The sequence below is a fragment of the Chelonoidis abingdonii genome, chromosome 19 (assembly GCF_003597395.2).
Source record: "Chelonoidis abingdonii isolate Lonesome George chromosome 19, CheloAbing_2.0, whole genome shotgun sequence".
NCBI lineage: Eukaryota > Metazoa > Chordata > Testudines > Testudinidae > Chelonoidis > Chelonoidis abingdonii.
The window spans coordinates 24,259,212-24,283,845 of NC_133787.1; the positions used below are offsets into that span (position 1 = coordinate 24,259,212).

At 45.3% G+C, this 24,634-nt stretch overlaps 1 protein-coding gene and 2 pseudogenes across 2 annotated transcripts in view; 2 read left to right on the plus strand and 1 right to left on the minus strand.

The window, feature by feature from the left end:
- The window catches only part of CHST8 (carbohydrate sulfotransferase 8), a 287,297-nt gene that overhangs the window by 194,219 nt on the left and 68,444 nt on the right, over positions 1-24,634 (plus strand). The gene's annotated exons all lie outside the window — the stretch shown is intronic.
- On the plus strand, positions 16,572-16,787 carry LOC116816991 (U4 spliceosomal RNA; annotated as a pseudogene).
- On the minus strand, positions 19,591-19,806 carry LOC116816990 (U4 spliceosomal RNA; annotated as a pseudogene).

The window sequence follows — 24,634 nt, forward strand, 5'->3', positions numbered from 1 at the left end:
GACTGCCCGGTGACCCCATGTGCTGCTCCTTTCCCCACTGCAATTCCCAGGAGGGCCCTGAACCGCTCAGCTCCTCCAGCGCAGCTGTACCGCCCCCAGCCCTCCCACGCAGCTGCATCTCCGGAGTCCTCCTGCCTGGGGTCTGTACAGCAGAAGTCTCCAGTGCAGCAGGAGGAAGACGGAGGTCCCCTCCCAGATGGATGTGGATCATGGGGAGGGGACGGGGAGAGTATAGAGGCCCAGGTTGTGGGCGGGGCAGGAAGGAGTCACGTCAGGGTCGCATGGGGAGGTCACTTGTCTCCCCTCCCTCCGTGGATCACTCCAATGAGTGCAGTATACCATCAAGAAATGATTTCTACTTGCACCACTGACCATACTCCAAATGACACTGATACCCACTGCACTGATGAAGTGCAGGATTAGTACTATTCACTCCTGGATTAATGATAGGTATGAGGAGCTATTATTATTTAACATTTGTAATGCAGTAGAACCCAGGGGTTCTGATCAGGATTGTGCTAGATGCCATGCAGAGGCAGGCACAGTCTATGCCAAAGCAATTTACAATCCAAGCAGATGAGCAACATAAGCAGGATAGAGTATATGTTTGGGGATAAATTGCATCCAGAACAATCTATACTGTCTCAATTGTACTGTATTCCATTAGCTTTTGCATTTGTCATCTCTTAATACTTATGAAAAAATGTGTACTGTCAACAATTGTATCTTTAATAAATAGTTAATAAACATAAATATATATACACGTATTGGTTTTCATATTGTAGTTATTGAAACACTGGCTGATTTCTTGTAGGTGCCATGGCAGAAGGTGGGTCTAGAGAAGGCATCCATTTATTGAGATTGATCTATATTTATAGGCAATATTGCTGAAGTTCACCAGCAAGAAGCCAAATTTCCCTTAATAGAGAATATTCACATAGATCAGAGGGTCTGCTATTTGTATATGCATTTGCAAGTGATATTGCTTAAGTGATCATGATGGGGGCCTCTGGAAGAGTACGTGCCAATATTAGAAAAGTTTTTCTAGGGATAGTACTTCCAATAGGTCACAGGCCTGCTACTTAGCCCCCTGTAGGCCATGCACGCATTCTCAAGCAGTTTCACATTCCCTTTCCTATGCTTCTGTGGTCACCGGAGTGAGATAAAATCACAATTCATTATTTAAAAAAAACAATTTCTGCCTATTTTCTTCTAATGGAGGCCCAAGCCCCAGACTGTAGGGTCCTTCCTAGAGGTCTCCTTGGGCCCCCCTCCTCCTGCAACCCAAGGCTTCAGCTGGCACACTTGTGGCTGCAGTCAATATGCTCCCCACTCCAACAGTCACTGCCACCAGGCCAGCCTGCTGCTTTGCTGCTTTCGCTGGTTGCACTCTTGATTCAATTTAGGAAAGGTGGGTTCTTTTTCCCCAAGTTGACAAGGTTGGGTGCTCATTGCAAAGTGCTGCTGTCTTCCACCTTTCTTCCTCTCAAAGTTGATCCTTCCTCCCCATATTAGTAGGGTTGAATGTGGGAAGAATAGGCCACAACAAACAGCAAGTGCAGCTGAGCCCAGCAGCTCTCCCCCACCCACTCTACAAAGCAGATCCTCATGATAGGCCAACACTGGGATACCAGCCAGGACTGAAGCCACCCAGGATGAATCAGCAAAGCCGAGGATTACAGTCTCAGCCAGACTCATGCTGTTGGCAATTATGAGAAAGAATCAATAACTGGTATGTCTATCAATAGGACAGGCTCACTGTGGCCTGGTTAGGTGAACTGCAGCCTCTTCTTAGCTTTGCCTCAGGGCTACCTGGCCTCACAGAGCTGTGATTTCTCCCCCTCCCTCCCCCCAGTGGTTGTGCTTAGGTGGGGAAGAAGGGTGTTTGCCATTAGAGGAGCTGCTACTGCACCTTTAATTGGGATTAAGAGCAGACCCACCTAACCAGGGAGGTTTCTGGTGCTGGAGTGTATTTTCTGCTGCTGCATTGACTATCTAAAAGCAGCCACTGGACCCATTTATAAGAAGGGCTCAAGAGTTCCCCCAGTCCTGTACTCACCTGTGGAAGAGGCCCAGGTGCTGCTGCTGCTGCAATGCTGAGGGAATGACTTGTCCAAGGGGGGAAGCATGCTGCCTGCTTTGCTCTTCTACTGGGGCTGATCGGAGGAGCTAGAGGAAAGTTTCATCTCTATTGGGCCCAAAGGCCAACCTTATAGCAATGAGGCTATTCCAAATGGCTGACACTAACTTCAATTCATCCTTATGCCAGAAGAACTCCCAGACACCCTCTTTCTACTCCTAACCACAGGAAATAATTGTACAGAACTGGTGTGAGTATCTGTGTGCATTGCACGTGCTTACTGTTCTGCTCCTGACTCCATCTAAAACGTATTCCCAGCATTTTATTCTCACTTCTCCTGCACTGTGCTTACCAGCAGATCCTGTCCTCCTTTTCTGAAATTGTGTTCAGCTGGTGCTGAAGATTTGTATTCATCTGTTTTCCTAACAGGCAAAAATCGTCTCTCCTTTCTTTGGGTTCTTGTGAGGCTGAGGTGGTCCAGAGTGCATCAAGGTATTGGGAAATCCTGTTCTCCCACACAAATTCGTTTTAGCTTCTTTTCCTGAATCTCTGAGGCCACCCACTGTACTCCAAGATGGCTCTCTTTTCTGGGCACCTACAGGATGGCCAGAGCTTTCTGCCTGTGCTGGGATCTAGGCTCAGAAGCTGCCTGACCTGGAAAGGGTATCTTTTCTCCACCCAATTATCCTACCCAATTTTAGCTGCCTTTGGGAAGCAGTATCACCTGAAGAAAGAAGCACAGGACAGCAAGCCAGGAGCACCCAAGTTCTAATTCCAGTTCAAAGTCTGTCTCATTTGGGGGCAGTGTGTGTGAAGTGGTCATAGAGTTTCTCATACCAGACTGAGCACATCACTTGGCTTCCCAACTCATTTTCCTTATCTAGAAAATGGGAGTAATAATAACCCCCTTACTTTTGCCTTCACGTGACTATTGTGAGAGTTAAATAACTGGGCTGTTTTCAACCGCTACCATTTTTAATGCACGCTGTAGTTTATGTCCTGAGGCATCATAAAATTCCCTACATCTGTCCAAGAATAGCCACAGGGATGAGGTGTTGTGTGTCAGGAAAGTGGCTCACATAACCTGGAGAAGTATTCTCAATAGCTCAAATAAACCGCTAAAACTGTGGATACTTGTCTAAAAAGAACTCAAATTCTAAACCATTTGTGAGCTAAGATAAAATTCCTTTTTACTGATAGTTCCATTCATATTAATAAAGTACTGCACAAGGTCCTTCTACCCTTCAGAGCTAACACATTTGAAGGGCTTAAAATGTTTGGCATTGCACATCAAAAAGGAAAGTCAGTTTCAATAAACTGTATTCTGCGACCTACAGCATAATGGTTCCTTTCATTTGTGTTGTCACTGAAACAACTGTGTGTAATTTGTTACCCGTATTTTTAAATGCCAACAAGATATTTCTTTTTTGTGCTTTAATTGAAGGCCATCCAGCTTGCATAGACTCCTGTAAGGTATTTAATAGCATGTAGTTTTGGAGGAAACTTTAAAAAACAAAGGTTTGTCTGCTATGCATGGCTACTAAAGATGTGATCATCAGTTCAATATAAAATAATTTACAGAGAGTGAATTCTTAGAGATCCTTTAGGAGGAAACAATATATTAGTGTGTTGTAGTATTAGTATATAGTGATCACCATAAAGAGTCAACATAAGCAAACAATTACCAAACCAAATTATCTGAGATGCCACAGTTTCCATTTTTAAGCACAGAGAAATGCTGCCCTATCCCCACACAACCATTGATAATTGTTGACTTATTAATGGTGATCACTGTCTCTAGTGTAGTATATTTAAGATATTGTTTTATTACATGCCTAGTTAGTACACAAATAGCCAATGTTCCCCTACATTGACTAGTAGGAGAATTGTAGAGTTAGAAATTTCCAAGTGTAGGGATAGCATCCCAGTGTATGTGGCCTGAAGCAATTTACTTCTATACCTGTTGCCCCACCTGTACAATGGGGGGTACTAATACTGCACCTCTGCACATAAGGATAGTAATGGTCATTATGCTGACCATGCTGTCAAAAATCTTCATTCTGTAAGAACATACAACAAAAAATAAAAAAACTTCTGACTTTTACTAATTTGATAAAATGTGCTGAATGCAGTGACCTCATGTGATATACATCTCGTTATTACGGCAGAGGCCACACCGAGTTCAGGGTTCCCCTGCATCGGTCTCTATCAAACACATTACAAGACAAAGTCCCTACTTTGAAGATCTTACCATCTAAACAGATGTTACAAAGAGTAACATGCATCAGAGTACTCATAACAGTAAGCACTTTGCCAGGTGTTATGTTTGCAGGGCTGAGCCCTAAAGAAGTATTATTCACTAACATGCAAAGACAGCTTAATTTTTATGAAGCCAAAATAGCACAGTATGTAAACAGTATTGATTGTACAGTCCTAGATAACTACTGTCCTTCTCAAAAGAGGCAAGAAATCATAGTAGAGAAGTAAGTGTCTATACAAGTAGATTTGGTTAGTCAGCTAGGGGCATTTCATTTCTGCTTCGCTGAGCCTTAGAGAGCAAAGTGAGTGAGTTAATATCTTTTATTGGACCAACTTCTGTTGGTGAGAGAGACAAGCTTTTGAGCTTACATAGAGCTTTTCTAATCTGGGAAACGCACTCAGGGCTTGTCTTACGCTGACAGGGCTGCAGCGGCACAACCGTACCAATGCAGCTGCACCACTGTAGCACTTAATAGAGAGGCTATTCATGCTGACAGGAGAGCTTCTCCATCGGCATAGGTACTCCACCTCTCCATGAGGCGGTAGCTAGATCAACAGGACATGGCAGTGTCTTCACTGGAGGATTAGGTCAGTATAACGTCACTCAGGAGGGTGGAAAATCCACATCTGTGAGTGGCATAGTTATGCTGACATAATTTCCTAGTGTAGACCAACCCTCAGGCTATGTCTATACTACAGCTTATGTCAGCATAATTTATGTCACTCAGAAAATCCGCCCCCCAAACGACATAAACACAGCTGTGGACAGCGCTATGTCACTGGGAGAGCTTCTCCCGCCAATGCTGCTAACGCCTCTTGCAGAGGTGGTTTTATTGGTGCAGCTGCACTGCTGTAGAGCTTCTAGTGCAGACAAACCCTTAGTGTCACAGCTAAATACAAGGTGGATCAGATTGATTAGCATAAGTAGTTAACACATATGTCACGGGACCATTCAAGGTGAAGTAGACCATTAACACCCCTCCAGTCATTGGAGGAAGAAATGAGGGGAGGAGGAAGGCAGTTGTGGGGGGCAGGGTTGATAGTGAGTTGATGGGATCTGAGTTACTGCAGAGAATTCTTTCTTGGGTGCTGGCTGGTGAGTCTTGCCCACATGCTCAGGGTTTAGCTGATTGCCATATTTGGGGTCGGGAAGGAATTTTCCTCCAGGGCGGATTGGCAGGGGCCCTGGAGGTTTTTCGCCTTCGCTCTGGCGCGTGGGCAGGGTCGCTTGCTGGTGATTCTCTGCAGCTTGAGGTCTTCAAACCACAATTTTGGGATTCAATAACCAGTCATGGTTAGGGTTGTATTTAATAGGATGGGTAGGGTTGTGGGCCTCTGCCTTGTGCAGGAGGTCAGACTAGATGATCATATGGTCCTTCTGCTATCGTCTATGAGTCTATGAGTGTACACTGTTGTAGTAAGCCATACATCGAGTGTCCCTATTCAGTCCATGATTTTCAGCGTCTAGCAAAGTTATGAATTTAAGATCCCAGGCTCCATCTTTTGAAAGTGTTGTTCAGACTTCCTTTGAGTTGAGGACTGATAGCGTCAGATATAGAGTGATCACTTTAGTGAAAAGTATTCACCCATAGGTAATGGGCGTGTTTATGTTGATCATTTTCCTCCTGTGAGTTCATTCAAGAGCATAGTGATTGTCTGGTTTCACTCACCTAGTGCTCTTGAGGCATTAGTGCACTGCATAGAGTACACACACATGTGATATGCATGTGTACGGACCGCAGATCTTGAAGGGGGTGTTGTGGGTAGCAGTGGAGACATGTCTGGGATTTCACATGCTGTTGTTCTGGCAGGACCTGGTGCTGCTTCAGTTGGCTGTGTCCTGGTCTGTAGGAAGCTTGCTTTTGATGAAAAGTGGAAGGTTGTTTGAAGGCCAGAAACAGGGTTCAGGAAAGATTTATTCTGTAGGGGTCCCCATGAGTTGTCTTGTAGTTGTTTGATGATACTCCCTATGAACATAAGAACGCGCCATACTGGATCAGACCAAGGTCCATCCTAGTCATATCCTGTCTTTCCCAAAGTGGCCAATGCAGGTGCCCCAGAGGGAGACAGAACAGCGTATTCAATCAAGTGATCCATTCCCTATTCGTCCATTCTCAGCTTCTGGCCAAACAGAGGCTAGGGCACACCATGCCCATCCTGGCTAGTAGCCATTGATGGACCTATTTCCATGAACCATCTAGTTCTTTTTTGAACCCTGTTATCCTCTGACCTCAACATCCTCTGGCAAAAGTCCACAGGTTGACTGTGCATTGTGTGAAGAAATACTTTTTTTGTTTTAACCTGCTGCCTATTAATTTCATTTGGTGACTCCTAGTTCTTGTAGTATGACGGAGTAAATAACATTTCCTTTTTACTTTCTCCACCCAGTCATGATTTTTTCGTATCCTCTGCCTTAGTCATTCTTTTCCAAGCTGGAGAAGTTCCAGTCTCTCCTCATAATGGACTGCTCCATACCACTAATCATTTTGTTGCCCTTTTCTGTAGTCTTTCCAATTCCAATACATCTTTTTTGAGATGGGGCACCAGATCTGCAATGCGTATTCAGATGTCGAGTACCATGGTTTATATTGACGCAATATTGATGGGGCCTGAAATGGATTTGATCCATTTTCCATCTTATTTCTTCCCAGGGGTAGGACAACCTTTGGCATGGGTGCCAATGGTGGCACACGAGCTGATTTCAGTGGCACTCACAGTGCCTGGGGTACTACGGCATGTCAGGGGGGGTAATGCATTTTATTTAATTTTAAATGAAGCTTCTTAAACATTTTAAAAACCTTATTTACTTTACATACTATAATAGTTTAGTTATATATTATAGACTTATAGAAAGAGATCTTCTAAGAACGTTAAAATGTATTACCAGCATGCAAAACCTTAAATTAGAGTGAATGAATGAAGACTCGGCACACCACTTCTGAAAGGTTGCCGACCCCTGATCTATCCCTTTCCTAATGATTCCCAACATTCTGTTCGCTTTTTTGACTGCCGCTGCACATTGAGTGGATGTTTTCAGAGATATATCCAACATCTCTTTCTTGAGTGGTTACAGCTAATTTACACTTCACCAGTTTATATGTATGGGGAGGGGGTAGGTCACAACTAGGAGAATGCAGATGAAGGGAATTTTTTTCTGTATTTGAAGCAGGTTCTCTCAGGAAATTTGGGTGGCCTGTTCCATGATGCAATCTATCTCTCTGGTGGAGCGTCCTTGTTTGGTGAAGGCGGTTTTGAGTATGTTAAAGTCGTGTGTCTTGGGCTTTCACCTCAGAGCACATTCTGTGGTATTTGAGTGCCTGACTACAGATAACAAATTTCTTGGTCTGTTTGGGTGGTTGCTGGATCTATGAAAGTAAGTATGGGGATCAATGGGCTTCTTGTGTATAGTTGTCTGCAGGGTTCCATTGTTGAAGCTGACAGTTATGTCCAGGAAGGTGGTGCTAGTTTGGGTATGTCCCAGAGAGAATTTAATGGACAGCTGGTGGCTACTGAAGCTGTGGAAATCTATGAGGGAGTTTAAGTGATCTATCCAGAGAATGAAAATATCATTGATGTATCACAGGTATATCATTGGTTTTCTGGTTCAACTGTATTTTAATATTTAAAACATATCACTGAGCCTTATCCAACAGTGGTTGAAATTCTGATTCCATTGAAGTCAATGGGAAAACTCTCATTAATTTCAATAGTTTACATCAAAATTGCTTCACTTAAGTGGTTGACAAAAATCAGATCAGGCAATCGGCAGCCAACCCATAAACACGATACAGTGTAGTTATCTGAATTGGCTAAAGGTTTTGGGTGAGAAAATGCACTAATTGGTAAATCTTACACATAGCGACTTTGCTCTGTGAATGGTAATAGAGGCACATGGACATACATCATCTGCTGCAGGGTTGAGAGAATATCTTTCTTTTCTGAGACCTCAAGATCTGTTCCAAATTTATTATAACATTTATAGTATTTTAGTTATGAAACATAATTCATACTTCAGCATTAATAATCATAAATACTACATAACTTGAGTCATTCAAAAGCAGAAGACTAGAACACAAAGAGCCAGTATGAAATGTTAAATACTGATGATTTTAGCTTGTAAGACCTATAACAGCTAAGATCAGAAAACCGTATAATGTAATTTTACAATTAATGCTGATGTTTTAATTTATCACAGTTTTAGAGCATGAGATATGTATTTTATTTCTAATTTAAAACATAAAATACTTTGGTTCACATTGATGTAATTAGGTGTAAAGATGGCACCCTACAGCACAATTCATTAGCAACAAACAGAGCATGGAAGGTCGAAGGTTTTATCTCAAGACTCCCATTTCTACCACCATCAAAGAGATGAGGCCTAGTTCTTCAAACCCTTTTCATACAAGGTAATCCAACTGACTTCAGTAGAACTACTCACTACAGCTGTTCAGAAAAATGCTGACAAAAGGGTTTTCTGTTGGGAAACGCAGTTCCCTCAGAATTGAAATACTTTGAGAACTCATGTCTATTCTGCTCATATTTTGTTTTGAGAAAAGAAGAAGAAATTCTAACAATGTCAAAACATCCTGCTCCAGCATTTTCAGAACAAAATGTTTTAATTTCTTTCAAAAGGACTTTGTTTTGCATTTTTTAAACTTTTGTTTCATAATGCATAATACAACATTTTTTGAAAGCTGAAATTGAAATGCTTTGATCAAGCTGAAATGCTTTTCCCCCAAAAAAATTTTCAGGCTTTGTTTCAAAATTGGAATGAAAACCAATTTTGAAAGCCTCCATGAAATGGAATTTCCATTTTCCGTCCTGCGGTACTAGTCACATAAGTAAGGGTTTGCAGGATTGGATCCTTGAATTTTATGATTTAGGATCCCCTGTTCCATAATTGTCTCTAAAACAGAAAATATGCTAATCTCTGTTGTAAACATCCACACAATGATTTATAATAGTCATCACTACATTTTGTTTAGTACTGTAAAGCCAATGGATATAAATCAAGTCATTAGGAGCAATGACATTTAATCCTGGGGGAATGTTTTGTTAGGTTTAATGGTTTACACTTAACTGGAGAATCATTACTGGTAGAGAAGACAATATACCACATTTTTCTACTCATCATAGATTTAATTCATAATTGAAACCAGCTACAGTGAATGCATCAATGAAAAAAGATCTGTTAACTTAGACCTTAAAAGTGTTAGTTTACTTTTTTCCTGTTTGTTAACAGGCCCAGTGAAAATATTGGTAGCCAGGAAAATGCATTCTACAATCAGACATCTTCAGTAAGTAATGGTATCTTAATTCTCAGAAACAGAAAGCTTTCTTAGCTTTATCTGCTCTGTTTTTGAGATCATATTGTATTATTTTGACAGCTGCAGTGTGCTTTGTACTTCAAAGGAAACTGGATAACAGTACTGGTTATCTTTTTTTTATTCCACTCTATTATGACCCCCCGCTGTACAGATAGCTAGCCATGAAACTGGACTGACATTGTATTTGCAAAGCAGACTGATTCCTATTTTCAGGATTTTGCAGGAGATTTTTTGGTAGAGGGTAAAGGAAAATATAATCCTTAAAGGAATAGCTACAGCTTTAAAAACTACCGGCAATTCTTTATCATAAATCAACTTCTATGTTGGTTTTGGATACAAAAATGAAGTATTGTAGCCTTTCATGTGTTCTACTGTCTCTGTGATGTCTCAGATTGTAAATTCTTTAGATTCCATCTTTTAAATATGTATAAAGAGCCTCACACACTTTTGGTACTCCAGAAATACAAGTAATATCTAGTGTTTAAATGGAGTTGCTTACTATATAATGAATATAACAAAGTTTACCGTAGAAAATCAGAAGCCATAAATGTTGTGAACCTCCAGAAAAGTAAAGAGGATACTTTTAATGTTGGTTATTTTACACAGTAATTGTAAACAGACTGCACTGAAATACATTGGACTATTTTAAGTACCTGATAGTTGAAAAAAATTGCAAAATCATATTTTACAGTAGTTAAATCTACTTAGCAATCCCCTACTTCGAGTTATTGAGCATATTGTTATGCAGTGATGATGACAAAATGGTCTGTAATGATATTTAGAGGCACTATAACAGGCTACCTGTGTATACCTGAAACACCCCCACTCTGTTCATTCTACTGGGAAAAGGTTATATGAGTTCTGTTGACTCACAGTTATGGCAGGATTTTTCCTGCTTTCACTGTTCCCCCCCACTCCAGTTGGTCATGGGGCACCACTGCCCTCCTACTTTTCTCTGTAGTAATCTGCATCTTCACTGAAATGACACAGTTTGCCTGGGAGACCTCAAGGGAGAGGTGAATGCAAATTTTCAACTTCAGTTACACAAAAGCCCAGCCTTTTGGAGCTATGCTCTGAGGAGGGGACCACTGTGTTCCCACACTCTGAAGATCAAAGGCACAAGCTGTATAAAGAAAAGACAAACTATGCATGAGTGTGCTCATTCTGAGCTAAAACTCTTATGAACCTGTAACCACAGAAAAACCCCTTTGTGGGGTTTTACCAGAGCCCCTGCTGGAGTCAGTGCAGCAGAGGTGTGATTTCTGGGAAGCTTATTTTCATGCATGCAGGGATATACTTTTTTTAACATTATCTTTAATACATTTTTTTAAATCTGTTCTCTTTATAATGCTTTCACCTTAAAAATAAATGTGCTTGCATAGAAAGAGCTGTGTGATAACATAACTGTGCAATCATGCTACTTACAGCCTCTGGGGAGAGAGAGCAAAGTGCAAACACTGGCCTATTTAACGCTGGGAATATTACAGTGTAGGCAGAGAACTGTGCAGCCTGGAAAAGACCCGGTGAGGAGGGACAGACACACAGGTCTCTGCCCCAGAGATAATGGGGGCCTGCAGTTGGTGCCTTCAAGGGAGGAGGAATACAGGTGCAGTTGCCCTGAACTGTGACACCTAGCTCTCCCTTCGCACTCTCATCCTAATCACGCACCCTCATCCCTCCCCACTTCAGGGTACGTCTACACTGCACGATTATTTCGAAGTAGTTTAAACCGATATTACAAAACTGATGTTATAAAATCGGTTTTGCGCGTCCACAATGCGATCACAAAATCGATGGCTTGCGTCCATGGTCCAGGCTACCATGGATTTTAAGGAGCGGTGCACTTGTGGGTAGCTGTTCCTCAGCTATCCCATAGTTCCCACTTCCGTGCTGAGAGCACAGTGCCTGATGGGGCAGAAAACATTGCCCCGGGTGGTGCTGGTAACCCTCACCCCTCCCTTTGTGAAGGCAGCAGACAACCCTTTGGCGCCTTTTTCGGCGGAGTGCATTGAGCAAACGCCATAGCACAGCAATCATGGACCCTGAGATCACAAACGGTATCCTGACCGTTGTCAACACCTCGTGTACTCTCGTGCTGACTATACTGAACAATGAACTGCAAAGGCAGGAGGAGAGGAGGAGGCAGCTACTGCTGAGGGCGAGGACAGCGATGACGAGATGGAGGCAGAATTCTCCATAACCGCTGGCCCCAGCGTTTTGGAGCTACTGCTATTAACGGGGCATCCTCTACCCATTGAACGCCGAATTTGGGCACGGGAAACAAGCACAGACTGGTGGGACCGCATTGTTTTAACGGTGTGGGATGATTCGCAGTGGCTGCGAAACTTTCGCATGCGTAAGAGCACTTTCTAGAACTTTGTGACATGCTTTCCCTGCCTGAACGCCGTAATACAAACATGAGAGCAGCCCTCACAGTGGAGAAGCGGTGGCAATAGCCCTCTGGAAGCTTGCAATACCAGACAGCTACCGGTCAGTCGGAATCATTTGGAGTGGGCAAATCTACTGTGGGGGCTGCAGTGATGCAAGTAGCCAAAGCAATCATTAAGCTGCTGCTACGAAAGGTTGTGACTCTGGGAAACGTGCAGGTGATAGTGGATGGCTTTGCTGCAATGGGTTTTCTGAACTTGGGGGGCCATAGATGAAACCCATATCCCTATCTTGGCCCCAGAACACCAGGGCACCCAGTACGTGAACCGCAAGGGGTACTTTTCAATGGTGCTGCAAGCACTGGTGGACCACAAGGGACGTTTCACCCACATCCACGTGGGATGGCCAGGAAGGGTTCATGACGCTCGCGTCTTCAGGAGCACTAGTCTGTTTAAATGGCTACAGCAAGGGAATTACTCCAGACCAGAAAATAACCGTTGGGAATGTTCAAAGGCTATAGTTATCCTGGGGACCCAGCCTACCCCTTGATGCCATGGCTCATGAAGCCATCAACTGGCAGCCTGGACAGTGGTCAGGAGCTGTTCAACTACAGGCTGAGCAAGTGCCGATGGTGGTAGAATGTGCATTTGGCCGTTTAAAGGGTCGCTGGCGATCATTACTTACTCGCTCAGACCTCAGCCAAACCAATGTCCCGCTTGCTATTGCTGCTTGCTGTGTGCTCCACAATCTTTGTGAGACTAAGGGGGAGACATTTATGGCTGGTGGGAGGCTGAGGCAAATCACCTGGCGCTGAGTACGAGCAGCCAGAGACCAGGGCGATTAGAAGCACACCTGGAGGCGCTGCGCATCAGAGAAGCCTTGAGAAACGAGTTTCAGCACGGCCCAGGGTACGGTGTGACTCTGTTTGCTTCCCCTTGATGAACCCTCCGCACTTGATGGACTTATCAGTATAAGCAACCCACCCTCCCCTTTTCATTACAGGTTGGCGAAGGAAAATAAATTCTGTATCGTTTAAAAATCCTTTATATTTCATTAAAAGTAATTATGCATCTGTTAAAAATGAAGTTTTTCCTACTAGATTTCCCTGTAAGCAACCCACCCTCCCCCTTTCGATGTATTCTGTATTACAAAGGAACTAATATAAAAAGGCAGAGAATTAGGAAGGTGTCCCTGGCTGCTGTGCTTTGGAAGGAGGGGAAGGGAAAGGCTATTAAGCACATTGTAGCGTAATTACAGCTTTCCTTGAACTCTGCAGGGTGTGGAGGTAGGCGGGTGCAGAAAGCCTTCCCCACGCGTTCTTACACGTCTGGGTGAGGGAGATATGGGACGTGGGCTTGCAGGGAGGTTATACAGGGCTGCAGCAGCACTCTGCTACTGTGCTGCTCTTCCTGAAGATGCACCATGCGTTGGAGGATTTCAGTTGAGAACGCAGCAGATCCAGCGTTGCTTCTCTCACCGCTGGTCTTCCTGCCTAGCCCTCTCAGATCGTTCACTGGCATCTTTCCTGTACTTTGCTACCACATCCTTCCAATCATTCTGTTTATCCCTCTCATTGCGTGTTACTTCAATAATTTCTGTGAACATTCATCTCGCGTCTTCTTCTTCCTCCGCTGTATCACAGCACGCCCTCGTGATGGCATAGGGACTTCAGAGAAATGTGCAGCTGCATGGGAAGGCAAACCAGGGTGATAAGTATGTGAAAGATACCTTTTACAGAGCAATGACAGTACTCTTTCACATAGAACACTATCCACCTTACAGAGCACATGTGATCTCTATACAAGGTCGCATTTTGTATCGTTTAAATATTCAGTGTTCGTGTGACTGGTGTGGCACACACACAGACGCAGGTACGGCCAACCGTACGTCCACGGCGATCGTAATGAGGCTTTAAAATTTTGACTTCTCTGCCGTTCATATACACAGTGATCTATATGATGCTTTGCTCCTGTTAAGAGGAACCTGCAAAGCCAAACCCCCTCTTTCACATCCACCAACAGCGCATGGCTCCTATCATATACGATCGCTGCTAGTGATCACCCTACATCACCCCCCGCAGCGGCGTTGCTGGTACAGGGAAGAATCCTGCTTGCCAGACGCTGAAACTCGTCACACTCTCCTCCCATCCCCCCGCTCTGGCCAGTAGCAAAATCGCCATGTCTGCCCCCTATTTACATTCCTGATGTTCTACAAGGTAACAATGGATGATATCTCTCTCTGACAATAGCACCGCAGGAGGCAGATCGTTTGTTTATGCAATGCCTTCAGTGCAATGCCTTCAATGCCTGCAGTACCAAATGTCTTGCAAAATGCATGGCGTTGAAAAGTTACCTACTATGGGGGACCGGAGAAGGCTGTCTTGGCCAGAAATGTTCTCATATAGCATAAGGGTTTTGAGTTCCTCCACGATCGATTCATGGAGATTAATTGGAGGATTTTCGCTCCATCCCCAGACATGTTAACGAAATTTTCCTGTAACAGTAATGGCTGCGACTGCAGCAAAAGCCCTGGTGTCAATGCGATCTAAAAAAACCGTCTTGTTTTAATCCGTGTTTGGTACAGAAGGAAGGGACACTTACCGGAGGTCGCTTCCATGGCTTCACTGTCTGGGCTTCTCGCTTGGGAGCGCAGGGACTGTAACTTGGGGTCTCAAAAGATCCTGGCTGTTGGGGTTTACGGACTGCTGTGTGCTATCACCACGGTCCATCTTCATCCTCAAATTTCGTCTCCCATCTTCCCCCTCGGCTACTCCTCAGAAACACTTGATATTTCATCCCAAAGTCTGAATCCACGGACAGGGGTGGGGCACTGGTAGCTCTGAACCCAATTGCATGTAGTTCAGCATAGAAGCGGCATGTTTTCGGCTCAGAGCCCGACCTTTCCGTTTGCTTTCCTGGCTTTCTGGTAACCCTGTCTAAGTTCCTTCACTTTCACTCGGCACTGAAGGGAGTCTCGTGTGACCTTTATCAGCCAATAGACTTTGAAACTCTTTCAAAAACTTTTTCATTTCGTCTTTGGAACGCAGTGCTGTGAGCACTGAGTCCTCACCCCAGATAGCGATCAGATCCAGAACCTCCTGTGTGGTCCAAGCTGGCGCTCTCTTCGATTATCAGGAGACTGCATTGTGACGAGTGCAAATGAGCTCTGTGTGGTCTACTGTGTGTGTGCTGACCCTCACGGTGGACAATCAGGAAATGGAATTCAAAAGTTCGCAGGGATTCGTTTTTCCTGTTTACCTGGCCAGTGCATCACAGTGTAGTGTCCGATGCTATCATGAGGTGCCCCTGTGACAATGGTTCTGAAACCCACATTGGGAGTGGCTCACTTGGGGCAGAGTCAATCGCTCCCTTCTGGTTTCTAAAAATTGAGTATGTCCTGCCGGACTGTATAGCCACGACTGCCTGCCTCCAAGTGCCCCCCCCCCCGGTTTTGTCACGAATAAGTCTATGTTTCTATTCTTGTATTCCTCACGACTGCTGACAGAAATGGGGGTGGGCCCTGCCACGGTAGCTGCGGAGGGTTGGGAGACAAGTGAAGCAATGGTTGCGGTTCTTGCCGGGGGAACCCCCTGTTAATACAGCCACGGAGTAGCTGCGCTCTTCTAATACACTTGACTCTTCTTCAGAGGAGTAGCCGTGTTCAGTCTGTATCTGTAAAAGCAGCAGAGAATCCTGTGCACCTTATAGACTAACAGACGTCTGTTAGTCATAAGGTGCCACAGGATTCTCTGCTGCTTTGACTCTTCTTGTAGTCAGGACTGACTCTATTTTTAGACAGCATTAAGGAGGATTGACTCAGTGGCCAGTGAGTCAATCCCAAGTTTGCTTTTGCGTTGCGCCCCCAGCTGATTTTAGCCAGGGGCATCATGATAGCAGCAGACAGTTCAGAGAAGGAGAGATAACCTCATTTCATTGCCAGTTTTCTCTGGCAGTAGACGGTACAGAAACGACTGGTAACCATCTCTGCTATCATTGCAAAAGCATTTGAATGCTGGTGTGTAGCGCTCGAGTGTTGCCTCTGTCTCCACGGCATATAGTACACAATGGTGACGGGAAAACAAAAAGCCGACGGTCTCTATGCTGCCGTGCTATTGTTTCTGCAAGGGCAATCCAGGAGAAAAATGTGCGAAAGGACTATCTGATGATGTTTTCCTGGAGCAAGGAATGACTGACGACATTTACCAGAACCCCCCGCGACCATTAACATTAGCATCAGGGCCGGGGATCATGGAGGACGGAAAGGGGGTGCTGAGGACTCCCGCTATCCCACAGTCCTCAGCAGTCTCGTAAACTATTTGCATTCTTGGCTTAGCGCCCAGTGTCTGTAGCTACAACACGGTGTCTTTTATGGTTCACGGAACAGCTATTCAGTTTCCTTCCCCTACCCCAGCACGAGAAATGACAGTAAATAAAGCAATCCTTGAGTACTTACAATGTCACCCTCTTTGTACTGAATGCTACTGATAGAGGCGAATCTGCAGCACTGAAGAGCATTAGAGCTTTGCAAAGTGGCAGTATCATAACCAATGAAGTTAATCTGAGGTGTGATTATTGCTACGAAAATCCGCTCCTCTCCCCTTCCTGGTGGTAGATGGTACAGTACTACTGTAGACAGCAGAAACTGTACCCTCATCTCTTTTTGTTACACTCACACAGTAAATGGGACAGAACGGATAATAACCCTGTGTAAATTTTTGAAGGAAAATGGGATTAACTCAACTTGGGACTGAGTCAATCTCGCCCTTTACAGTTATAAAAAAATAGGGTCAGTCCAGACATAATAAAAAATAGAGTCAGTCCAGAACAAGAATAGGACCAGGATACAGTGTATTAAAATCAGTGGTAGCACAGCGCAGCTGCTCCGCATGCTATCAGTCTTTCACATGAGAGGGAGCCCCTCGCTGCAATTGTAACGCAACTGTTGCTTCCCACCTACCTGGGCTACTCAATTAGCAGTTGCCCCACCACCTATTAGCTGCCTGTATGTCTGACAGACCATGCATGACTACAAATGGGGGAATGCACAGTAATTTTTAGGATAAACCCAATTTGAGGTTAATTTTACCTGATCATATTGTGGCAAAACGGGCCCGCTTTTTTTTGCAGGTATCAACCCTTTGGAATACTGTAATTTGCTGGCCTGTATTCTCTCTTTTACGTCTTTAGAATATATTTATTTATGCTTGTTGAAAGGAGCTTTTTTTCTAACTTTTGACAGTTCTTGTTCACTTCTCCGCTCGGCTCCTTCCCCCTCATTATGTAGTACCGGTAAACAGGGATTTCCCCGAGAGCTTACAGTGACTATTTTCCTGCTTTCACGTGTCGAGCTCATTGATCACCAACGGGTGGCGATGCAGTTCAAAATTTTTCATCTAGTTTCTCCTCGTTGAACCTTACGGGAGATCTAGTTCTGATCGGCCTGTACTGGGAGAAACAAAATGTTTGATCAGAGCTCTTGTTAAAGGTTTCAGGAAAGGCAAAGCATTTGAAAAAATAAACTACAGGATACACAGCGGTGCGTGACAACCCGTAACGGGAAACCAGACACACTCAAACGGATGTCATGGAGGGAGGGAGGGGTTAATAGAGGACTAGCGAGCTAATTCAGTCTCCACAGCTGTCTCTGAAAACTATTTGCATTTTTTGGCTTTTTTTCAACTGTCTGCAGCGATACATACGGTGTCTTTGCGTGGTTCACGGGATTTAGCTTCATCAGGGTGTTTGCCCCCCCTCCAGCACGGTAAAAAAAAGTGATAAATAATTCCTTGAGTACTTTTGTAAATGTCATTTCCTTTCTTGTGTACTCGTTATATGCGTGCTGGCAGACGCCGATGCTGCTGCGAAGAGCATTTGTCAACGCTCTTTCCCCTCTGCAGGGGTAGATGGCTGCTCTCTAGTGAGTGCTCTTTGCTGAGTGTGGCGGGGAGCTCTCGGGGTGAAAAATGGGAAATGACCCTTTTTCTGATTAGGGATTGGTAACAGAGCCTGGTAATATGTCCTTCATCTTATCAACTCTGGGGCGAGTTTTCAGCAGACGCCCTTCCTCTCTGAATAAAGAAAAAGATCTGAACTGCATGGAGACTGTATAGCCATGTAGTGCTCATTCACACCTTCATTTGATCTCAAGTACTACTCTGTGAGTCTATTCATGGCCATTCTTCATAACATCATTGCCAACAATGGGGGGGGGGGCAGCTGTGTAGCCGCCAGTAGTGGAATTTTCAATGGTGCGTATCTATGCAAATTGTCTCCCTCTGTGTTTCTGACACAGAGCAGGCTGTTCGCTTAATACCCTTTTCTATTACACTGTATCCTATTTTGTCTCTTTTTTTTTTCTGACATTGTTTTTGTTCTCTATTAACTGTTTTTAGGGCAGGATTGATTCAGTCCCAACGTGAGCTTATTTCCCCCATTTTTTCAAAAAATTTTGAATGACTGACACGGTTATTATCCTGTCTGTCTTCTTTTGGTGAGCGTAAACATTTTTTGGCAGATGGTAAGAGTTTTGTTTTACGACTTGTTATTGTACCATTCTAGCCACCAAGGAAGGGGGATCCGGAGTCGCACACGTGAAGACATAGCAGATGTCATCGCTGTATGGTGAGACAAATCTCTTTTATCAGAGCTCCGTTAAAAACAGGAAATGCCAAAGCCTTTGAAAAATAAACTACAGGATACACAGCGGTGCGTGACAACAGTAACGGGAAGCCAGACACTCAAACGGATGGTCATGGAGGGAGGGAGGGGTAATGAGGACTACAGCTACCAGTCTCCACAGCGGTCTCTGAAAAACTATTTGCATTTTTGGCTGCGCGCCCAATGTCTGTCTGCAGCGTAATACACGGTGTCTTGCGTGGTTCACGGAACAGCTCGTCAGTTTTTTCCCCCTCCAGCACGGTAAAAAAAGTGAAATAAATAATTCCTTGAGTACTGTAAATGTCACCCTCTGTGTACTGAATGCTGCTGGCAGACGCGATGCTGCTGCGGTGAAGAGCAGTATCCGCTCCTCTGCCCCTCCCCAGGGGTAGACGGCCGCCCAGTGAGTGCTCCTGGCTGAGTGTGGCCGGGGGCTCCGGGGTGAAAATGGGAATGACTCCCTTTTTCTGACAGTGGATGGTACAGAACGCCTGGTAACTGTCTTCATCTTATCACCTGGGGGCTGAGCTTCATCAGACCCCTTCCTCTCTTGCGTAAAGAAAAGATTCTGAACTGCATGGACTGTCATAGCCCATGGTGGCTCCCTCCCCCTCATTTGATCTCAGTAACTACTCTGTGATTCTTATTCATGCATTCTTCATAATATCATGCCAACAATGGGTGGGGGGCACTGCTGTGGTAGCCCAGGTAGGTGGGAAGCAATGGTGCGTTACTTGCAGCGGCTCCCTCTGTGAATACTGACGCGGAGCAGCTGCCCTGTGCTACACTGATTTTAATACACTGTATCCTATTCTTTGTCTGGACTGACCCTATTTTTTATAACTGTAAAGGGCAGATTGACTCAGTCCCAAGTTGAGTTAATCCCATTTTCCTTTCAAAAATTTACACAGGGTTATTATCCGTCTGTCCCATTTACTGTGTGAGTGTAACAAAAAGAGATGAGGGTACAGTTCTGCTGTCTACAGTAGTACTGTACATCTCCACCAGGAAGGGGAGAGGAGCGGATTTTCAAGTAGCAATAATCACACCTCAGATTAACTCTCATTGGTTATGATACTGCCACTTGTGCAAAGCTCTAATTGCTCTTCAGTGCTGCAGATTCGCCTCTATCAGTAGCATTCAGTACAAAGAGGTGACATTGTAAGTACTCAAGATTGCTTTATTTAACTGTCATTTCTCGTGCTGGGGTAGGGGAAGGAAACTGATAGCTGTTCCGTGAACCATAAAAGACACCGTGTTGTAGCTACAGACACTGGGCGTAAGCCAAGAATGCAAATAGTTTACGAGACTGCTGAGGACTGTGGGATAGCGGGAGTCCTCAGCACCCCTTTCCGTCCTCCATGATCCCCGGCCCTGATGCTAATGTTAATGGTCGCGGGGGGTTCTGGAAATGTCTCAGTCATTCCTTGCTCCAGGAAAACATCATCAGATAGTCCTTTCGCACATTTTCTCGCTGGATTGCCCTTGCAGAAACAATAGCACGGCAGCACTAGAGACCGTCGGCTTTTTGTTTTCCCGTCACCATTTGTGTACTATATGCCGTGGAGACAGAGGCAAACACTCGAGCGCTACACACCAGCATTCAATGCTTTTGCAATGATAGCAGAGATGGTTACCAGTCGTTCTGTACCGTCTACTGCCAGAGAAAACTGGCAATGAACATGATGGTTATCTCTCCTTCTCTGAACTGTCTGCTGCTATCATGATGCCCTGGCTAAAATCAGCTGGGGGCGCAACGCAAAAGCAAACTTGGGATTGACTCACTGGCCACTGAGTCAATTCCTCCTCTAATGCTGTCTAAAAATAGAGTCAGTCCTGACTACAGAAGAGTCAAAGCAGCAGAGAATCCTGTGGCACCTTATAGACTAACAGACGTCTGTTAGTCTATAAGGTGCACAGGATTCTCTGCTGCTTTTACAGATACAGACTGACACGGCTACTCCTCTGAAAGGAAGAGTCAAGTGTATTAGAAGAGCGCAGCTACTCCGTGGCTGTATTAACAGGGGGTTCCCCCGGCAAGAACCGCAACCATTGCTTCACTTGTCTCCCAACCCTCCGCAGCTACCGTGCAGGGCCCACCCCCATTTCTGTCAGCAGTCGTGAGGAATACAAAATAGAAACATAGACTTTTCGTGACAAAACCGGGGGGAGAGGGGCACTTGGAGGCAGGCAGTCGTGGCTAGACAGTCCGGCAGGACATACTCAATTTTTAGAAACCAGAAGGGAGCGATTGACTCTGCCCCAAGTGAGCACTCCAATGTGGGTTTCAGAACCATTGTCACAGGGGCACTATGATAGCATCGGAACACTACACTGTGATGCACTGGCCAGGTAAACAGGAAAAAAGCGAATCCCTGCGAACTTTTGAATTCCATTTCCTGATTGTCCACCGTGAGGTCAGCACACACACAGTAGACCACACAGAGCTCATTTTGCACTCGTCACAATGCAGTCTCCTGATAATCGAAGAGAGCGCCAGCTTGACACACAGGAGGTTCTGGATCTGATCGCTATCTGGGTGAGGACTCAGTGCTCACAGCACTGCGTTCCAAAGACGAAATGAAAAAGTTTTTGAAAGAGTTTCAAAGTCTATTGGCTGATAAAGGTCACACAGAGACTCCCTTCAGTGCCGAGTGAAAGTGAAGGAACTTAGACAGGGTACCAGAAAGCCAGGAAAGCAAACGGAAGGTCGGCTCTGAGCCGAAAACATGCCGCTTCTATGCTGAACTACATGCAATTTGGGGTTCAGAGCTACCAGTGCCCCACCCCTGTCCGTGGATTCAGACTTTGGGATGAAATATCAAGTGTTTCTGAGGATGTAGCCGAGGGGGAAGATGGGAGACGAAATTTGAGGATTGATGAGATGTGTTTGACCGTGGTGATAGCACACAGCAGTCCGTAAACCCCAACAGCCAGGATCTTTTTGAGACCCAAGATTACAGTCCCTGCGCTCCCAAGCGAGAAGCCCAGACAGTGAAGCCATGGAAGCGACCTCCGGTAAGTGTCCCTTCCTTCTGTACCAAACACGGATAAAACAAGACGGTTTTTTTAATCGCATTGACACCAGGGCTTTTTGCTGCAGTCGCAGCCATTACTGTTACAGGAAAATTTCGTTAACATGTCTGGGGATGGAGCGAAAATCCTCCAATTAATCTCCATGAATCGATCGTGGAGGAACTCCAAAACCCTTAGCTATATGAGAACATTTCTGGCCAAGACAGCCTTCTCCGGTCCCCCATAGTAGGTAACTTTCAACGCCAGCATTTTGCAAGACATTTGGTACTGCAGGCATTGAAGGCATTGCACTGAAGGCATTGCATAAACAAACGATCTGCTCCTGCGGTGCTATTGTCAGAGAGAGATATCATCCATTGTTACCTTGTAGAACATCGGAATGTAAATAGGGGCAGACATGGCGATTTTGCTACTGGCCAGAGCGGGGGGATGGAGGAGGTAGTGACGAGTTTCAGCGTCTGGCAAGCAGGATTCTTCCCTGTACCAGCAACGCCGCTGCGGGGGGTGATGTAGGGTGATCACTAGCAGCGATCGTATATGATAGGAGCCATGCGCTGTTGGTGGATGTGAAAGAGGGGGTGTTTGGCTTTGCAGGTTCCTCTTAACAGGAGCAAAGCATCATATAGATACTGTGTATATGAACGGCAGAGAAGTCAAAATTTTAAAGCTCATTACGATCGCCGTGGGACGTACGGTTGGCCGTACCTGCGTCTGTGTGTGTGCCACACCAGTCACACGAACACTGATATTTAAACGATACAAAATGCGACCTTGTATAGAGATCACATGTGCTCTGTAAGGTGGATAGTGTTCTATGTGAAAGAGTACTGTCATTGCTCTGTAAAAGGTATCTTTCACATACTTATCACCCTGGTTTGCCTTCCCCATGCAGCTGCACATTTCTCTGAAGTCCCTATGCCATCACGAGGGCGTGCTGTGATACAGCGGAGGAAGAAAAGACGCGAGATGAATGTTCACGAAATTATTGAAGTAACACGCAATGAGAGGGATAAACAGAATGATTGGAAGGATGTGGTAGCAAAGTACAGGAAAGATGCCAGTGAACGATCTGAAGAGGGCTAGGCAGGAAGACCAGCGGTGAGAGAAGCAACGCTGGATCTGCTGCGTTCTCAAACTGAAATCCTCCAACGCATGGTGCATCTTCAGGAGAGCAGCACAGTAGCAGAAGTGCTGCTGCAGCCCCTGTATAACCTCCCTGCAAGCCCACGTCCCATATCTCCCTCACCCAGACGTGTAGAACGCGTGGGGGAAGGCTTTCTGCACCCGCCTACCTCCCACACCCTGCAGAGTTCAAGGAAAGCTGTAATTACGCTACAATGTGCTTAATAGCCCTTTCCTTCCCCTCCTTCCAAAAGCACAGCAGCCAGGGACACCTTCCTAATTCTCTGCCTTTTTATATATGTTCCTTTTGTAATACAGGAATACATCGAAAGGGGGAGGGTGGGTTGCTTACAGGGAAATCTAGTAGGAAAAACTTCATTTTTAACAGATGCATAATTACTTTTAATGAAATAATAAAGGATTTTTAAACGATACAGAATTTATTTTCCTTCGCCAACCTGTAATGAAAAGGGGAGGTGGGTTGCTTATACTGAGTAAGTCCATCAAGTGCGGAGGTTCATCAAGGGAAGCAAACAGAGTCACACCGTACCCTGGGCCGTGCTGAAACTCGTTTCCAAGGCTTCTCTGATGCGCAGCGCCTCCAGGTGTGCTTCTAATCGCCCTGGTTCTCTGCTGCTCGTACTCAAGCGCCAGGTGATTTGCCTCAGCCTCCCACCCAGCCATAAATGTCTCCCCCTTAGTCTCACAAAGATTGTGGAGCACACAGCAATGCAGCAATAGCAAGCGGGACATTGGTTTGGCTGAGGTCTGAGCGAGTAAGTAATGATCGCCAGCGACCTTTAAACGGCCAAATGCACATTTCTACCACCATCGGCACTTGCTCAGCCTGTAGTTGAACAGCTCCTGACCACTGTCCAGGCTGCCAGTGATGGCTTCATGAGCCATGGCATCAAGGGGTAGCTGGGTCCCCAGGATAACTATAGCATTTGAACATTCCCAACGTTTATTTCTGGTCTGGAGTAATTCCCTTGCTGTAGCCATTTAAACAGACTAGTGCTCCTGAGACGCGAGCGTCATGAACCCTTCCTGGCCACCCACGTGGATGTGGGTGAAACGTCCCTTGTGGTCCACCAGTGCTTGCAGCACCATTGAAAAGTACCCCTTGCGGTTCACGTACTGGGTGCCCTGGTGTTCTGGGGCCAAGATAGGATAGGGTTCATCTATGGCCCCCACAGTTCAGAAAACCCATTGCAGCAAAGCCATCCACTATCACCTGCACGTTTCCCAGAGTCACAACCTTTCGTAGCAGCAGCTTTAATGATTGCTTTGGCTACTTGCATCACTGCAGCCCCCACAGTAGATTTGCCCACTCCAAATGATTCCGACTGACCGGTAGCTGTCTGGTATTGCAAGCTTCCAGAGGGCTATTGCCACCGCTTCTCCACTGTGAGGGCTGCTCTCTGTTTGTATTACGGGCGTTCAGGCAGGAAAGCATGTCACAAGTTCTAGAAAGTGCTCTTACGCATGCGAAAGTTTCCGCAGCCACTGCGAATCATCCCACACCGTTAAAACAATGCGGTTCCCACCAAGTCTGTGCTTGTTTCCCGTGCCAAATTCGCGTTCAATGGGTAGAGGATGCCCCGTTATAGCAGTAGCTCCAAAACGCTGGGGCCAGCGGTTATGGAGAATTCTGCCTCCATCTCGTCATCGCTGTCCTCGCCCTCAGCAGTAGCTGCCTCCTCCTCTCCTCCTGCCTTTGCATTCATTGTTCAGTATAGTCAGCACGAGAGTACACGAGGTGTTGA